The sequence below is a fragment of the Nycticebus coucang genome, chromosome 18, assembly GCF_027406575.1.
Source record: "Nycticebus coucang isolate mNycCou1 chromosome 18, mNycCou1.pri, whole genome shotgun sequence".
Lineage (NCBI taxonomy): Eukaryota > Metazoa > Chordata > Mammalia > Primates > Lorisidae > Nycticebus > Nycticebus coucang.
The window spans coordinates 193,974-212,990 of record NC_069797.1 but is presented as its reverse complement, the minus strand read 5'-3'; the positions used below and the strand labels follow the sequence as shown (position 1 = coordinate 212,990).

The 19,017-nt window shown below is 40.2% G+C and overlaps 1 pseudogene; it reads right to left on the bottom strand.

Moving 5' to 3' along the window:
- Positions 1–5,876: 5,876 nt before the first annotated feature.
- On the bottom strand, positions 5,877–7,498 carry LOC128570267 (serine/threonine-protein kinase RIO2-like; annotated as a pseudogene).
- Positions 7,499–19,017: the final 11,519 nt, after the last annotated feature.

Genomic DNA, 19,017 nt, shown 5'->3' with positions numbered 1-19,017 from the left:
CCTTCCAACTTTGCCTCCTATTTCGACATAGTGTTGCCAGGGATGAGCCACACCAGAGCTCCATGGCACCCAGGTTTTCATTGAAAGCCAGTCTAAATGTCCCTGTGCAGACAGTTTTTAAGATGTGATTAACATTTCAATAGACTTGAGCTAATCAGATTCTTTTCCATGAGGTGGTTGGGCTTTGTCCAATCAACTAAATGTTTTAGAGTGAAGACTACCCTACCTTGAGGAGCAATTATTTCTGCCTCCAGTCAGCCTTCACACTGGAGACTGCAACATCAGCTCATCCCTGAGTCAACAGCCTACTAGTCTACCTTTCAGATTTTAGAACTGTCAGTCTCTAAAATCATGTAAGTCAATTCCTAATACTCCAGTTTGATAGATCAAGATATATATGTGTTTGGATGTAGATTTATGCCTATAGGGTCATGCCTTGCTCAATGATGAAACTACATTCTGAGAAAAGCATTCCTAGGTAATGGTATCATTGTGAGATTGCTACTGAGTATGCTTACACAAACCTAGTATAAAAGCCTGTTAGCTCCCAAAACCTCAGCGCATCCCCCCAACCCCCGTAGATTCCGAGAAAGGGCTTCAGAACGAGAAAGCACAAAGTCCCCAAGTTCCCGAAACTTCCCCTAGTTCCCAGTGAACAAACAATAGTGAAAACTTGCTCAAGCTGTGTTTCTCAAGCTATAGGTTCTCGTGAACAAACAATAGTAGAAACTTACTCAAGCTGTGTTTCTCAAGCTGTAACCCTGCCCTGAGCTAGCTGCAATATTCTGCTTCTGTACTAACTTGCTTGCCGCGTGGCACAAAAAAGGTATAAAAGTCAACCTGCCTTCCACTTCAGGGCAGCCTGCCTTTCAGAGCAGCAGTCCCCTGCACAGGTGTAATAAAATCACCATCTGATTTTACCAAAGCGGGGTCCGAGTCTATCTTTACAGGCTGTGATGGATACAACACTGGACGCGTTAGCCTATTATATACCTAGGCTATGTGGTATAGCCTATTGCTTCTAGGCTACAAATTTGTACAGTATGTAACTGTACTGAACACTCTAGGAAATCATAGCACAGAGGTAAGTATTTGTATATCTAGATATAGAAAAAATGCCATGAAATTACAGTAGACAAGATTTTAAAAATTGACTGGACATAGAGTTTCATGCCTATAATCCCAGCATTTTGGGAGTCCAAGACAGGAGAATTGCTTTGAGTCCAAGTGTTTGAGAACAGCCTGGGAAACATAGGGAGGACCTGTCTCTACAAAAACAAAAACAAACAAAAAATTATCTACACATGGTGGTGGGTATCTGTAGTCCCAGTTTCTTGGGAAGCTAACCAGGAGGATTACTTGAACTCAGGAGTTCAAGGTTACAATGATGTGTGATCATGCCACCAAACTCCTGCCTGTACAAAATAATGAGAACTTGCCTTAAAAAAAAAAAAAGAATAAAAGAATTGCATCGCTATCCTGGGTAGCTCCAGTACAGTCTTTTGAGACCGTCCTTGTATATTTGGCCCGTTGTTAACTGAAACACCATTATTCAGCACATAGACGGCCCCAAAGATTACAGTGAAACTATATGTACAGGTAAACTGTTTTTCCCACCTCTAGAGAACCTGACTAGTACACCCATTTCACAGTCAGAGCATTCAGGAAAACTTGGCCAGTTTTTCCTGTTCGTTTGTTCATTACTGATTTCCTTTGATTCACTAATGCACAAAACAGTTCCTGAGACATAGAGTGCTACCTTTCCTGAGAAATTTAAACCATATAATTTCCCAGGTGTCTCTGGAAGGAAAATATCAATGTAATGAAAGTGATTTTCTATTGAATTTTGCTTTCTTTTGACATGTTTTTCCAAATATCAATAGTACTATTGGCAGACCACAACGTGGCCTACCCCTCATCTCTGCGTCATTCATAATAAACCTCTGAATTTTTTTTTGGCGTTTTTTGTTTGTTTGTTTTTTGCAGTTTTGGGCTGGGGCTGGGTTTGAACCCTCCACCTCTGGCATATGGGGCTGGCGCCTTACCCCTTTGAGACCCAGGCACCATCCTCTGAACTGTTATTTTTAAACCAGATTCTACTCAAGTACATTTGTGTCTTGAAAATTGTTGAAGATATCTGTTCCTGCATTATGTTTGCAAGAGTGCTCAAAGTAAGTAACTCTTGGTAGCAAAGAAAATCTTCCCTTTTGATCACAATGAAGGGTAAGCCTATGCTGAGTTGGCAGTATCAGTTAATTCATCCAAATAAGTTGATTAACATATATATTTGATATTGCCTTATAGCTTTGATTTCTGCAATACAACCTTTCATGTCTCTCCCTCTAATTTAAGATACTTGTGGTCCTTATGAGTGTTATGATGCCGACAAACAATGAATTTCTTTGAAAGTTGCCATCATCACGTAAACGAGTAACTGTGAACAGTTTGCAGCATCCATAGATTCATCAAGCTGGATACTAAATACTGGAAGTGGAGCAGATTTAATTTCCTGGATTACCTGATCAAGAGCATCAGCAGACCTGTCGTCTATTCTTCTGCCGACAGTGTCATTAGATAAGGAAGTTGCACTCGATTTCATAACAAATTCTCCTCTGATCATAACTTGAACATTGTCTTTGGCCACTGGCGACAATAAATCCTCAGCAGTGGTGTGAGGTTTCATAGCTCTGGTGATTCTGAGTGCCACCAAATGTGAAGCTTCAATGGCTGCTATGTTTTGTTTGTGGTACTTGCCACCAGTGTCAAGCCTGGCTTGAATCCATCAGGTTTGCTTCTAAAATACTTGGTATCCTTGCTGGCAAAGCTAGGATGCTTGCTATCAAAATGGCATTTTAGTTTGTTCGGTTTCATAGATTCGGCTGATACAACTTCACAACAAATAACACATTGTGGTTTCTCAATTCCTGCTATAATCATTGAGGTAAAATCATATTGTAAAAAATCCTCACTATATTTTCTTCTCTTAATGTTCTTTTCTACACAATCCATTGTCATGGGATGGTTTGCTAATGAAAATAATATATTACAATAGCTTTAATAATACAAAAGATGATACATGGCATAGTTCAGTCAATACAGTTCATTAAAGTTTCCTATGATTTACATTCTCTGTGTTGTGGGGTTTTTTTTTTTTTTGAACATACATGTTATTATCACAAAGGGGCAGTCTTCACATCAACCACAGTGGAATATAAAAAGACCTATCAGCATCTAGATTTAAGTTCCCATGGTACAGATATATATATTTTTTGCAGTAGTTGATGATTTTACAGTACATGATTTTACATTTACCCAATGATCATAATTCATGAAGTGTCATTTTACCTCCAACATTGCTGCTTTCTTTCTTTCTTTTTTAGAGACAGAGTCTTACTTTATTTCCCTTGGTAGAGTGCTGTGGTGTCACAGCTCACAGCAACCTCCAACTCCTGGGCTTAAGCAATTCTCTTGCCTCAGCCTCCCAAGTAGCTGGGACTACAGGCACCTGCAACAATGCCTGGCTATTTTTTTGTTGCATTAAGTATTTGATAGAGTTTCTCAGTGAATTAGCTTGCATCTGGGCTCTGTATATGGAAAAGTTTCAAATGAATTTAATATTTTAATTTTTGCCTGAGTTTATTATATTAATTTGTAGAGAGTGTATAGGGATTTATTTCTAATTTATCTTATTGCACATTTCTAGATTTTAAGGCAGTTGAGATCAAAATTTTAAAAAGTAATATGCAAAAATAAAGGTTTTTAGCAAAGTTTCCTCAATGTCTCAGGGTCTCCTGTGGGCAGGAGGAGGCCATTATTGTACTTCTTGTATTTAATTCCTATATTTACTACATGGAATAAATGGCGGTATATAATCTATAGAAAGTTGAAGAATGTTCTAATTGTACTCAAAATAAAAATCCGAGCCATGGGCGGTGCCTGTGTCTCAAGGGAGTAGGGCACCAGTCCCATATAATGAAGATGGTGGGTTTAAATGCGACCGTGGCCAAAAAATAAAAAAATATATATATATATCCGAGCCTATCTCTCCTCATCAATATTTAGGTGGACAAATATAAATTTGAATAAAAATAGAAAATGACACAGTAAATAAAGAACGGTACAAAGAGATAAAACTCTGACATAGCAGATTTGTTAATACCTAGATTATACCTGTTTTTTGACACAACTCCTATGTGTTTATGTATATATATTTAATGATAATAAGTTTGGCCTATAACTCAGAGTTAGGACATATTTACAATCATTTGGATGATTTAAAAGCATCATAGAAATCAACTGTTCTGGTACAAAACAAATTAATGAACACAAAAAGTGTTAAGTAATTTTGTTAAAAAGTTTGATTTGGTAATTAGGTACACACATAAACATCATTTTTGATACTAAACAGAAGATAAAATACTTTTTAAACCCTATGGGAAAGATTTTTATAAGTACCATGAAATGACAGTAGAAACCATCAATTACAGCATAACCCATAAGTAATATGTAAATAACCTCATGCACATTTCCTCTAAGATAATTTTAAATAACTACTGGAGAAAATTTAAACCAACATCACTTTAGGAGACTTCAAGTATTATTTTTTCTTATTTTGAGACAGCCTCACTTTGTCACTCTTGGTAGAGTGCCGTGGCGTGACAGCAACCTCAAACTCTTGGGCTCAAATGATTCTGTTGCCTCAGCTGCCCTAGTAGCTGGGATGATAGGTGCCCATCACAATGCTCGGCTACATTATTTTGGTTTAGCAGGCCTGGGTGGCTTCCAAACCACCCACCCCGGAGCATGTGGCTGGTGCCCTAACCACTGAGCTACGGGCAACCCCAGAGTTCAAGTATTGATAAGAAGAAAGCATTTTCACTGGAGCCAAAGGGCCTACATTTACATAATTAATTCTATCAATACTGAATTTATGGGACTGAAAAACATAAGTCTGGCTGTAATCAGGTCTCATACATTAAGGGGAAGATTGCCACTTTATAGTTCATGTTTTGGGCAAAGGGATATTCATAAATACTATTTGGTGAAGACATCTAAAAATACTCAAATGTTATCATTATTCATACATTACTTAACAAATTGAATTGGAAAATATGGGCACTTTCGAAGAGCACAAGTAAATTAAAAGAAGAATTCATAGGAGTAATCAAATCAACAAGTCAGTTTTCCTTCAGAAACTTTATAACCATGTGGACCTCAAGGCTTTGGGGACTTCTCAACTTATTCTTTTTGACTAAACGAGGAAAATTGCTAAATGAACTTATCCCAAATGTAAATTTTTTCAAATGTGCAAAACAAATTATTTTCAAATTGTAATTTCTTATGGAGTATGAAGCAAGGTGAGAAGGTCATCTCTAGAGCCTGCATAGTACAGAAAACAGGGAAATAAAGAGTGCTGAGAGAAATAGTGTCCATGCTATAATTGGATACCTAACTAAAATGTCTTTACAAAATAAGGGTAACATTTTTTTTTTGGAAATAAAAAATAAATGAATAATGTAAAACTTTGATAAATTTAATTACTAATGGGAGCTTCTTTAGATAGAAAAGTTTTCTGATATGAAGTTCAGGGAAGCAAATTAAAAGATAACAAATTTCTTGGTTTTTTTTATGATGAAAAGTTATATATTTAGAATGAGCCACCTGGACTTGGTTTAAATGATCTCAATTTTGTTGGCAACATACAGAGCGTCATAATCAGAAGCCAGTGGAACATATGCCTTCTATTCACCATCATTTCATTTTTTTATAAATGAAATCAGATTCATTTTTTTATATATTGGCCTTGATGCAAAAAGAAGACTAAAAGTGACTTAAAAGTGAGTAGAGTAACTTTAAAAAAATATCAAAAATATATATTATTCTCCCCAAAAGCTAGGTGCTTCCAACTTGATTTAATACTTTGCATGTTTTCCCTTCATTGCTTGGTAAACACATTTGCTTCTGTTTTCTGTAATCACTGTCTGACTGCTCATTTTTGCTGTTTTGTCAACTGACGTTTCACCTTCTGTTTCACAAGTTCGGGAAGAATTGTTGAACAGCTGACAACACTGCCCGTAGAAGAAGTAATACTCAGAGTTCTTGTTCTACACCAATTAATGTCTCCCATATGCTTTTCATTTCTGAGAGGCCTGGATTCTTTCCTCAGTGACACAAAGCAGTTAGATGAGAGCATTCATCCACACACTGCTCAGAGCCAGCCGAGGCTTCTCCTTGATGTGTCTGACCACCTTGTCTCAGGTAATTTTCATTTCTGTTTTTCTCCTCAGAAAATTCAGGTATGGAATTTTTGTCAACAACCTGCCCTTTCATTTCTTCTAAACCTGGCTGAAGTCAGTCATTTCAAAGTGGTGTGCGCCAGCACTGTCCTCCCTGATGTGTTCCAGGTCTTCGAATGATCTGTAGCCACCCGACTGGTCCACACAGTTCTGTTCTCTTTCATCTTTGGAACTACAAACCTCTGATTTTTCTGACACTTCTCCATCAGAAAATGAAAACTGAGGTCCCTCTTCTGTCTCAGTGGCCCTCTCATCTGGGCCCACTAGCTGCAGCAGTTGGTCACCAGCCTGTAGCTCCTTTGTGTAGCCGCTGGAAGAAACCTCCACATCAAGAGAGCCTTCCGTCCTGACATCACTAAAGGTTGGATAAAGCTCACTTTCATAGCCAAAACACTTCATGAAGAAATCTCTCATGCACTTGACATCTCTGTCGAAATACCCTTCAGCACTGGGATGAAAAGTTGAGATCATCTGTGGGAAATCAATCCATGGTGATACAATCATTTCCATCCAAAATGAGATTGAATTCATTGAAATCTCCATGAAGCAGCCCATGATTCCCAAGTCTTACAATTAGTTCCATAGCTTCATCATAGACTGAGGCAGGCTCTTCAACATGGTGTATCTGACATAGAGGATAACCATTTATGATCTCCATGACCACTGCATGGCAATTGTAATCAACTAGCTTTGAAACTGGAAATTTCCTCCCATATAGCACCTTCATATAAGCAAATTCCTTCACCGCAGAGAGAGGAGATAAATAAAGCTAAGACACATCATGCCTGTGTTTATGGTAGTCAGGCTTGTTTTTTAGATTTTGAAAGGAGGTTCTTCCTAGTCTGTGAAGTATTAATGCAAATTGCTGTCTTTCTTCATTTGCAACAATGTAAATATCTGATTATTTGCCAACACCCATCTGGTTTCCAACAGACTCAACTACTTGTCTGGAACAAAGTGTTTTCAAAGCCATAATCATAGCCTGCATTTGTCAATAAATAGCCCCGGACAGTCTTGGGATGCTCCCAAGCTATGAGTTTATGTTTCACTAATTCTCTTAAAACTTTATTACAGCCAGCTATAGAGGTGATCAAACTGCAGGGAACTATCTCATGGTTCTTCATGGTCATTTCAACACCGGTCAAAACCCTGAAGCCATCCCGGCTCAGGTAGCGCAACTTGGCCACATTCACCTTCCCCATGGAGGCAGCGGACGAAAGTCCAATCATGAAGCTTTTAAGTAGCATCAGTTCTTAAATAACTGATATATAATAAGAGTATAATTTTTATACATGGTAATTAAATCAAACAAATTATCTTCTACGTGAAAAGGTAACTGAGGAGAGAAAAACCTACTCTTCAGAGAATTAATTTTATTTTATGTCACTTATTTTGTATATTTTGGAGAACATTATTCTTTTGTTTGAACTGAGTAGCACCAGAGGATCAAATGTGGCATTTTCTGGACATTCCAATAACTGAGCCATATGCCCAAAACAAGGTTGAGGAGAATGAAATAATAAAATCCACCCACTACATGACCATAAAGCAACTCACTAGCAGCAGGATGGTCTGGGTGGCCATCTTCTCCGGGGAGGCGTTAGAAGAGAGTCTGGTGCTGTGAAGGTGCTGGGATCGTCTCTGCTCCCTGAGCAGGAGGAGCACCACCTAAGCACTTGAGAGCAGCATGATTCCTACAGACGAGACACGCCTGGATAATGACAGAGCAAAAAGAAGTCCCCTGATGATGGGATTCATGGGGGAAAGTGAGAAGTGTTTATCTTCAGTAGATTTGTCTGATCAAATGATAAGTAGCTATGGTGTAGAAGATCATGCTATGATTAAAAGACAAGGTGCAGGACCACAAAAAGAATAAAACATGGATAATGTAATCTGTGGACTTACGTTTAAATCTGGCCAACCAGGAGGTGCTGGGGCTGACAGTGATGGCCTGGAGCATAATCAGGAGGCTGGTGGTGCATATGGAGAGATCCTTGATCCCTCTGCTCAAGTAGAAAAATGCCTCGCATGTAAGGTCATTCTGAAAGTTCAATGACCCAAAGAGTTCTGGAGACCCCAGTAATAGTGCGGTGAAGAACTTCACACATGGACGAAGGCCAAGTGTCAGATGGTCAGGTCCGTGGGTTTCACCCTGTTATCAGAGGAAGTATGAAAATGCAGAAGAGGAGGAGAAAGGTGTTGGCTGAGATTCCAATACCAGTTTGTAAAATTATGCAGTTTTAGACGGTAGCATAAATGAAAAATAAGTTCATTGTTGTACTAAAAGTGAAATAGTTGTATATCTGAAAACATCAACAGACATTATCAGTGTTTTTTTATAGTCAAAATTATCACCACCATAAGGCTTTTTTCTCCCCACAATTAACTCTTCCTATGTGATAGAAAAGATTAAAAATACAGCTGCACAGGGAAGGCTGGATGTGGTATGTACATTTTTATCTCACTTGCACAATGTATTTGATTTCATTAATGGAATTTTCAGTTCCAACAAAATAAATTTATATTTCTATAAATATCCAGTGTGTGATTGCATGAAATAGAAAAATTATTTTTTAAGTATTATTTGGGGTTAGGGACTTATGAAATTTAAAACCAGCTGTTTTCAATTATTAAATAAAAAAGAATATAAAAAAAGGCCTTTAATTAAGGGATTCAAGTTTGAACACTTTTCCATACATTACGATGGAAATTAGGACCATAAATGGTATGTATATTTTGACACAAAATGTGTCATTTTAAAATTATTACCCATACGTGAAAATAGTCATCAAATAGAATTTTCCTAATGTATTAATTTTTCTTTTTCTATTTCAAATTTAAAATCCTTATTATCACAGATGTTTATTTCACTTGTTTAAATAAATATTCAATAACATTGTTTTAAAAATATACAGTTTTAGCATTATATAGGTATTTATTCATATGATGCCTCAGTATACAGGGTGTCTATAAATTTTGTGCGCAAAACAGCCAAACTTTATGGACACCCGATATAATGCGTCAATGTACATACTCAGTGTATGCAGGCATGCGCACACACACATATACACTGCATCAGCATTATTTAAGCCAAATAACAAATATAATGTGTATGCATATATATTAAATTCTTCTATGCATATATACACACATGTAGTAAGTCCTCAGTTAATGTCATTGATACGTTCAAAGCAACTGTGACTTCAAGCAAAATGATGTACTTATTAAGGAAAGCAATTTTACCATAGGTAAATTGAAAAAAAGTGATAAATTTCTATGGAATAGAGAATGTCATTTCACTTAAAGTTGCAGTTTCCAAGGACCTATCAATGGTAAGTGAGAACTGATGTGCACAAAACACCAGCACCTCCACTGTCACGTTGGTAAGACGCCCCCACCGCGTCTGCTCCTAGAGTTCCTGTCCTTACTCTTTCAACAGTGCTGCTTTACTGCTCTGCGTTCCCTCTTCCATATGCAGCACAGAAAATGCTAATGAGAATGGAAATGACTCCATAGCATTTGTAGGGCTGAGCAAAAGTCAATTTCACACTAATGGTGAGAGAAACACCAAAACAAATTCCTGGAGAACCAATAATGTGAAGGTGAGTCTTTCTACCATTACATCTCCTATAGTCACACTGTTTCTGTCCCCTCAAAATTTATAATATAACCTTATCAATGGTTGGGTGTGGTGGCCATTGACAAGGTTATAACATAAACAACGTAGTGATGCTAGCCTGCAGTCCACCTTCCAAGGAGAAAGAATACCTCAGAGGAGGAGTCACAAGTTGGTGGGGAAGTCAACCTGGGCTAGGGACAGGCCTCTTGTCACAGCAGCATCAGAGGCCACAGAAACCCATGATGTTGGGTCCCAGGGAAAAAGACCCATTTTGTTGAGGGATATCTTTCACTTCAACTGAGAAAAAGGCATGCTGCAGAGTAAAGGGCTTGCCTGTGCTTCCAGTCCATGGCCAGTCCATTCCAGGCAATGACTGGTGGCCCCACATCCTGGTTCTACCTGGACTTGTAACGGGGCTACCGCCACCAACGCAGCCTGCGAAGTGGGCAGTGTGCAGGTGGTGAGGGTTGCCTGGCTGGTCGCTCTGGGGCAATTCTGTTGGATCTCCAGCAGAAGAGGGACCGAAGACAATTGCACGTGGGTAGGGGCTCGGGACTTGGAGAGGGCTGTGGTGGGGCATGGCCCTCCAAGAACAGGGGGCTGGGAGGAGGCTGTGGAGGGGGGTGACCAGGCAGGAACAGGGGGCTGGAAGGGGAGTGGGGAGGGGGGTTACCAGGCAGGAACAGGGGGCTGGGAGGGGGCTGTGGAAGGGGGTGACCAGGCAGGAACAGGGGGCTGGGAGGGGAGTGGGGAGGGGGGTGACCATGCAGGAACAGGGGGCTGGGAGGAGGCTGTGGAGGGGGGTGACCAGGCAGGAACCGGGGGCTGGGAGGGGGCTGTGGAGGGAGGTGACCAGGCAGGAACAGGGGGCTGGGAGGGGAGTGGGGAGAGGGGTTACCAGGCAGGAACAGGGGGGTGGGGTGGGACCGTGCAACAGTGAGTGTGGGCAGGGACCAGGGGTGAGAAAGGGGACATGAAGTGGCAGGGGCAGGCAGGGACCGTGTTCGAGAAGGGGTTGATGACCTAAATAGGTCCGGGGGCACCAGAGGCGAGGAGGTGGCATGAGTGGGGTCAGGGGAACAGGCTGGGGATAGAGAGGGATGGGTGGGAGACGTGGGACGACTGAAGGGCAGCAGGAGCGGGAGAAACATTGCTTTGCTGAAACAAAGGAGATAAAAAGCCAGATGAAATGTTAGATCTACACAAGCCATGACAGAGAGATGAAGGAACATTCAATATCTATGGATGAGTGAAATGTTAGTCTAAAACAACTCCATTCTCAAGTCCTCGTGCACAATCTCTGGTGAGAGCTGAGTGGGCCGCATATAGATGGAGGTTCCCCAAGGGCACTACCACCACCACAGCCACTCTCATCCAGGCCTATCTGCCGCACCCCCGGCATCTGGCCGTGGTGGGATGGCTCTGTCCGCGTTGTAAAGTACGTGGTTAGGCGGTCTGTGCTCCCCGGAGCGTTACCCCCAGTCCCCCTAGCTTGCAACAGCAGCGCATAAGTTGCCTAGCATGCCTTTTAGTGAACGTAGGAACTCATGAGGTGCGGCATAAAAGCCTAAAACCTGTCTAAAACCTGTTTGTCAAGTTTAAATGCCTGATTGTTTTAAGGAACTGAGGATAAACACAATGACTTACTTGTCCATAATCTCATATAACCAAAGAAGACTTAATGTCTCCAAGGGAGCACGCTCCCACCATGAATGTCAGTGAATTGAGACAATGTATTGAGAGAATGCAGAAAACGGCAAACAAAATGTTCCATCACGATATGCACACCCACCATCCACGGTGCCTCTCACAGAAAAACTTTTCTCTAACACAACATGCATTATCACCATCTGCAATAAAACTTTACTTAGAAAAACATCTTACTTCACTAATTTTCATATGTAACACAAATCAATAGAGTAGTTTAATGTTTAATAAACAATTAACTATGAATCAAAATATAGTTACTAATTAGAGTAAAAATATATAGAAGTAGTCAAGCATTATACATAAAAGAATATGTTCAGCTGTTTTTAAAAGAGATCATAAGAAACTGAGAACAATTACAGAACTAAGAGAAGTTACAAGCCTTGACATTCCTAGATAAGGGGAAGCAACCAGATGTTACTAATGAAACCACTTCCCTAGAACAAAAACCTTAAAAAAATAAACCACCTCCCTCCAAAGAGCAAAACCTTGAAAACATATAATGCATGATAAACCACATATGGAGACACAAAGATAATTGGAGGCACAAAGATAATTTACAAGCATAAGCAAAATAATGATTACATTGTTTTAACCCTGGAAAGAAAATGTATAAATACCAGACTTAAAAATCAATAAAGTGCAGCTACTTTCTTCATCACCCGTGGTGTGTAGTAGTCTGTCAATTCATCCTGCGTCGACCTTTCAATCAACCTGTAACGTTCGTCCTGAACACCCTCAGACTAAGGCCCAACGACTGGCGGTCCGCGACAGCTGGCGCCCGAACAGGGACTTGAAGGACAGGTGATCTTTCTTTTTCTTTCTTTCTCTCTTTTCAGATTGAAGGCGACTCTCACCAGGGAGCTGCAGTCCCGCCGGTAAAGGCTGACCGGTTAAGTGTGAGTAATCCGCAGGCAGACATGGGGCATGCATTGGTAAAAGAGGAACACATGCTCAGTGTCATGATACAGCGTCTGTTAGAGAAAAATGGTTTTCATGTGTCTCTCAAGCGGTTGGAGGAGCTCATGCATTTCATAAAGCTGGTTAGTCCTTGGTTTCTGGAGGAAGGCTCTCTCTCTCTCTCTGACTGGAAGAGAGTGGGGCGCGAAATGCGAAGTTACATGCAGGAGCATGGGGAGCAGGTTCTGCCCCCACAGGCTTTTCCTTTGTGGTTACAGGTTAGAGAACTTTTGGCTGACAACACTTTTTTAGAAGCATTCATAAGAGAAACTGATTCGGAGGCTGAAAGCCCTGAAACTAAGGTGGCACCTATTTATGATGAAGTTTCCCCAGAGGCTCTTAAAGATCCTGAGCCGGCATTGAATGCTGAGGGCGTAATTCCCTCAGCACCACCACTTAAGGACACTCTTCCACCACTCCCGCCAGTTGATAATTCTTCTGACAGTGACGAGTGGGATGTGGTGGATGAATTTACTAGAACAGATGAAAGGAACGGACGGGATGATTTTATTAATCATCGCCGAGCCTATCCGGCAGTCCGTATCCCCATGACTACGCCCAGACCGGCTTTACGGGCTCCGCTTCCTCGTGTGCCTCCTTGCCCCCCCCCGCCGCCTGCAGGCTTTCAGGCGGCGGTGCGAGAAGCCCGTCAACAGGGAGATTTTACTTTCGCTTTCCCAGTACGCTTTCCTACTGAAGAACGGGCACCGCCGACCTGGGAACCTCTGTCGTTAAAGACACTTAAAGAATTACAGCAGGCTGTTCGTACATCGGGAGCCTCTGCCCCCTATACTTTACAAATTGTAGAATCAATTGGCAGCTTGTGGCTCACTCCGTACGACTGGCAACAAACAGCCAAGGCCACACTTTCTCCAGGTGATTATATTTTATGGAGAACAGAGTATGAGGATAGATGCAGAGAAAGCATTAACCAACATGTGGGTAAAAAGGCACAGCCCACGCTATCCATGCTTTTAGGAACGGATGAGTTTGCCACTACAGAAAATCAAATTAAATTACCCCGACAATTTTTAGAATTAGTCAGCCATAATGCAGTTTCTGCTTGGCGCAAACTGCCTCCTCCAGGAACCAAGGGCACCACTTTAGCAGGCATAAAACAGGGTATGGAGGAATCGTATCCTGACTTTATTTCTCGCCTGGAAGAAGCTATTAATAGAATGCTCCCACCATCTGAGGGCACAGCATTATTACTCAAGCAGCTGGCTTGGGAAAATGCAAATACGCTGTGTCAGGACTTAATACGTCCACTCAGGAAAACAGGTACATTACAAGATTATATTAAAGCATGCATGGATGCCTCACCAGCAATCGTACAGGGAATGGCGTTTGCTGCAGCAATGCGGGGTCAGAAGTTCAGTTCATATGTTAAAAATGCTTTTGATAGAGACCCCAGTAATACATGTTTTAGTTGTAACCCGCCACATGGAATACCCACCTGCTATAATTGCGGGAAACCGGGTCACATACAAAAGGATTGTAAAAAGTCTACTAATGCTAATAATAGCAACAAAACCCGTGGGCTTCCCCCGGGACCATGCCCTCGCTGTAAGAAGGGCAGACACTGGAGAAATGAGTGTAAATCTAAGTTTCATAAGGATGAAACCCCCTTGTCAGACAAGGGCGCTAATTTCAATGAAGGCAACAAGCCAAAAAACTAGATAAGGGGCATTCTCCCAGCCCCGATCCCAAGGGAGAAGTAGCAGTGCCTACTACGGTACAACCTGTTTTAAAACCTACATCTACAACAAATTGTTTACCACCTGAATGGACAATTCATGATCTCCCACGAGGAACTCCTGGCAGTGCAGGCTTAGATCTTGCCAGCTCTAAAGATGTAATTGTATCTAAGTATGATGGTGTTACTCTTATTCCTACCGGTGTTAAAGGAAAGTTATTACCGGGCACAGTTGGTGTTATATTAGGCCGTAGTTCTAATTACACCAAACATTTTGAAGTTATTCCAGGAGTGATTGATTCAGATACTGAGAACACAATTAAAGTCATGGTGAAGTCTCTAGTAGAAACTACACAAATTCATAAAGGACAGAGAATTGCTCAGTTGTTATTACTACCATATATACCACTTCCTACTTATCATCTACATGATGCAAGGGGAGAAGGTCAGTTTGGGTCTACTGATCAAGACTGTGTAGCTCTTATTCATGACTTGTATGATCGGCCAATGTTAAAGATAAAAGTTGAAGGCAGGCCTATTAAAGGATTAATGGACACAGGAGCTGATGTAACCTGCATTGCAGCTTCTGACTGGCCAAAGTCTTGGCCGGTTCATCGGACCGGATCTTCCTTAGTTGGTTTGGGTTCAGTTTCTGGTGTTATGCGTAGCACATCCTTTTTATTATGTGAATATAAAGACAAGAAAATTTACATTCAACCTTATGTATTACCTTCTCTACCCTATACTTTATGGGGACGAGACCTTTTACATGTTATGGACATGAAACTAGTTACAGGTGATCAATTAAATGATCAGTGTTTTTCATAGGGGCCACTGCAGAAAACTATGCCTGTAAAATAAAATGGTTAACAGATACTCCTGTGTGGGTTAGTCAGTGGCCCCTGACGACAGAAAAGTTACAGGCATTACAGATTTTAGTACAAGAACAATTAGATAAAGGACATTTAGAAGAATCCACTAGTCCATGGAATACTCCTGTGTTTGTCATTAAGAAAAAATCTGGCAAATGGAGACTTCTACAGGATTTAAGAGCAGTAAATGCCATTATGGAAGACATGGGCACCCTTCAACCTGGGCTCCCATCTCCTGTAGCAGTACCTAAACAATGGTCACTTATAATTATTGACCTACAAGATTGCTTTTTTACTATTAATTTACATCCTGATAATTGCCCTCGCTTTACTTTCAATGTTCCTTCTCTAAATTTACGGGAACCATTTAAACGATATCAATGGAAAACTTTACCACAGGGCATGAAAAACAGCCCTACCTTATGTCAGAAATTTGTGGCAGCTGCATTGGCAGCACTACGGGAACAATTTCCTAGTGCTTACATTATTCACTATATGGATGATATTTTACTAGCTCATCCTCAGCTGTCACAGGTGCAGTTTATTTTAGAAAAGGCTATAGAGCAATTAACTAAGTTCGGTTTAGTCATTGCCCCTGAAAAAATTCAAAGAGATAAGCCACTTAATTACCTGGGGCAGTGGATTCATTCTAACTACATCACACCACAAAAAGTACAAATCCGCCGAGATAAGTTACAAACTCTCAATGATTATCAAAAATTACTAGGAGAAATAAATTGGATTCGACCTTTCTTAAAAATTACTACAGGAACTCTTAGCCCTTTGTTTGCTATCTTGCAGGGGGACTCAAATCCGCGTTCCCCAAGACATTTAACTCAAGAGGCTTTACAGGCTTTAAAAGTTGTTGAACAGGCTTTAACCCAGGCCAGGGTTAAACAAATTAATTATCAAAACCCATGGTCTCTACTTATTTTCTCTACTGAATATACTCCTACAGCCTGCTTGTGGCAGGACGGTATTTTAGAATGGATTCATTTACCACATGTTCAAGCAAAAATTGTTGCCGATTATCCATACCTGGTATCATTACTAATAGACAAAGGAAGAAAAAGATCACGAGAATTATTTGGTAAAGATCCTCATATCATTATAACTGCTTATAATAAAACTCAAGTAGAACAACTATTTCAAAATAATGATGATTGGGTATTAGCCTTACAAGGCTATACAGGTCAAATTTTATATCATTATCCCAAACATCCTTTAATTGAATTTACAAAAACAGTTCCATTTATATTTCTTCTTATGTGTTCCAGACAGCCGCTATCTGATGCAATAACTTTATTCACAGATGGTTCCTCTACAGGAAAAGCTGTGGTTTTCAGTCCAGGTCTGTCTCCTCTTGTTAAGAAAGTAACACAAGCCTCTGCTCAACAGACGGAATTGTGGGCTTTAATTTCAGCTTTTAATAATTTTAAACAAAGGTTTAACTTGTACACAGACTCTAAGTATATTGCTTCCCTTTTTCCAGCCCTTGAAACTGCTCTTTTAACAGGGACCTCAACTATTTTACCTTTATTAAAGAAACTACAAACTTTAATTCAACAAAGAAATGATCAATTTTATATTGGTCACATAAGAGGACACACTAACTTACCTGGCCCTTTGGCCCAAGGAAATGCCACTGCAGATTTATTAACACGAACCGTGGTGGCATCAGTGACTGCGGCTGAAGAGAGCCATGCTTTACATCACCAAAATGCTAATGCATTAAGAAAAATGTTCCGAATTACTAGAGAACAGGCAAGACAAATAGTTTTAAAATGCAAAGCCTGTCCTGTTACTCATCATCCTTTAAAATTTGGTGTTAATCCTCGGGGTCTTCGCCCCAATGTATTGTGGCAAATGGATGTCACACATGTACCCAGTTTTGGAAAATTACAATATGTACATGTTACTGTTGATACTTTCTCTCATTATGTCTGTGCCTCAGCCAGAACTGGTGAAGCTTATAAGGATGTTGTACAACACCTGTTTTACTGCTTTCAGCAGCTAGGTGTCCCTCTTCAATTAAAAACAGACAATGCTCCAGCTTATACCTCTCGAGCATTTGAACAATTTTGTTTACAGTGGAAAATTTCTCATTCTACGGGGATTCCTTATAATCCTCAGGGTCAGGGGATTGTAGAAAGAACTAATCAAATATTAAAATTACAGATTGAACGCCTACAAAAGGCTCATAAATATTTTTCTCCTCATCATATTTTAACACATGCTTTATTTGTCTTAAACCATCTCAATGTGAACTCTAATAATCTAACCCCTGCCTTATCCCATTGGCAGCCGAAGTCAGCTGCCGCCCTTCCAAAAGTACTCTGAAAAGACTTACTATCGGGCCAATGAAAAGGCCCTGATATATTACTAACCTCAGGACGAGGCTATGCTTGTGTGTTTCCACAGGATGCCGAATCCCCCATCTGAATCCCAGATCGACTCATCAAACCGGCTCCCCCGGAAGACCAGACGCAGACGACAACGCCTGCGACGGATGAAGACCCTATCATCACGAATGAAGACGACAGCGAAGGTCTCACCGAGACCTTCCAAGATCACATGGACACAAATCCGCACCCTGGTGAAACAAGCTAAACACCTTATCTTATCACAAAACAACCCTTTAACTCCTACAATGTACTTTGTTACATTCCTATCACTTATATCCACTCCTGTAGTGGAGAGTACTGCATATTGGTCTTATGTTCCTAACCCTCCACTACTCCATCCAGTTGGTTGGTTAGATCCAGACCCCATAAAAATTCTTTCTAATGACTCCCTCCGTCTGGGAGGTTTGACTGACTCAGAATCTAGACATCATGCTGCGGCTTTGATTAATTTTACTGGAAAGGCTGATTCTTTACCTATCTGTTTTACCCTGAAAGGCAAAACGCCTCCCTTTTGCTTACCTACCAGTTATAGAACATTCTTTACTGATGCTCCTAATTCTAATCAGCCTCACAAACGTGATATTTGGAAGTATGAATTACAAACTATTGGTCCTCTTAATTATAATGAAACTTGTTTATCTCAAAACCATTTACCCATTCCTGATTGTAATAAAAAATATAAGAATAAAGACCAACTTTGGAAATCCTCCTTGACTAACACACCTACTTGGCTTTCCTGTGGATTTCCAAATGCAATCAGTAAACATATTCCTTATAACTCACAAATAATTATTTGGGATTATTCCCGTACTTCCTGTACTAAACATGATTTAACTCGTGAAACTGACAGTGCCATTCCGTGGTCTGGTCCCCCTCAACCTACTCAACGATGGTTTACTCCTGGCCTTGTTGAACCTATATGGCTTGCCAAGAAAAGAATAATACTCAATTACATTCTAATCTGTTTAGACTTGTTGCTGCATCCAACTTAATTTTAGAAACAAAACCTGGTATGTCTAATCCTGCAACAATATCAGTAAGAGTTTGTGTTGGATATCCATATGCTTTGCTTTTAGCTCCTAATAAATACTTAACTATTACACCAATAGCCAATTCATACCATATATCCTGTACTGTTTGTAAAGTGACTAATTGTCTTACTTCTACTGATTTGTTCAATGAAAGATTGTTTAACTCTGTCTTAATTGTAAAAAGACCTTCTTATGTACTTCTACCTGTAGACTTGCAAGATGATCCTTGGTATGATAATTCTGCCTTACAAGTTTTGCATACTGTTAATCAATTAATTCGACCTAAAAGATTTGTAGCAGCATTAATTTTAGGTATTTTAACTTTAATTTCTATAGTTACTACTTTTGCAGTGGCTACTACCGCCCTAGTTCAAGAAGTTCATACAGCTCACTTTGTTAACTCTTTAAGTAACAACATTACTCTAACTTTA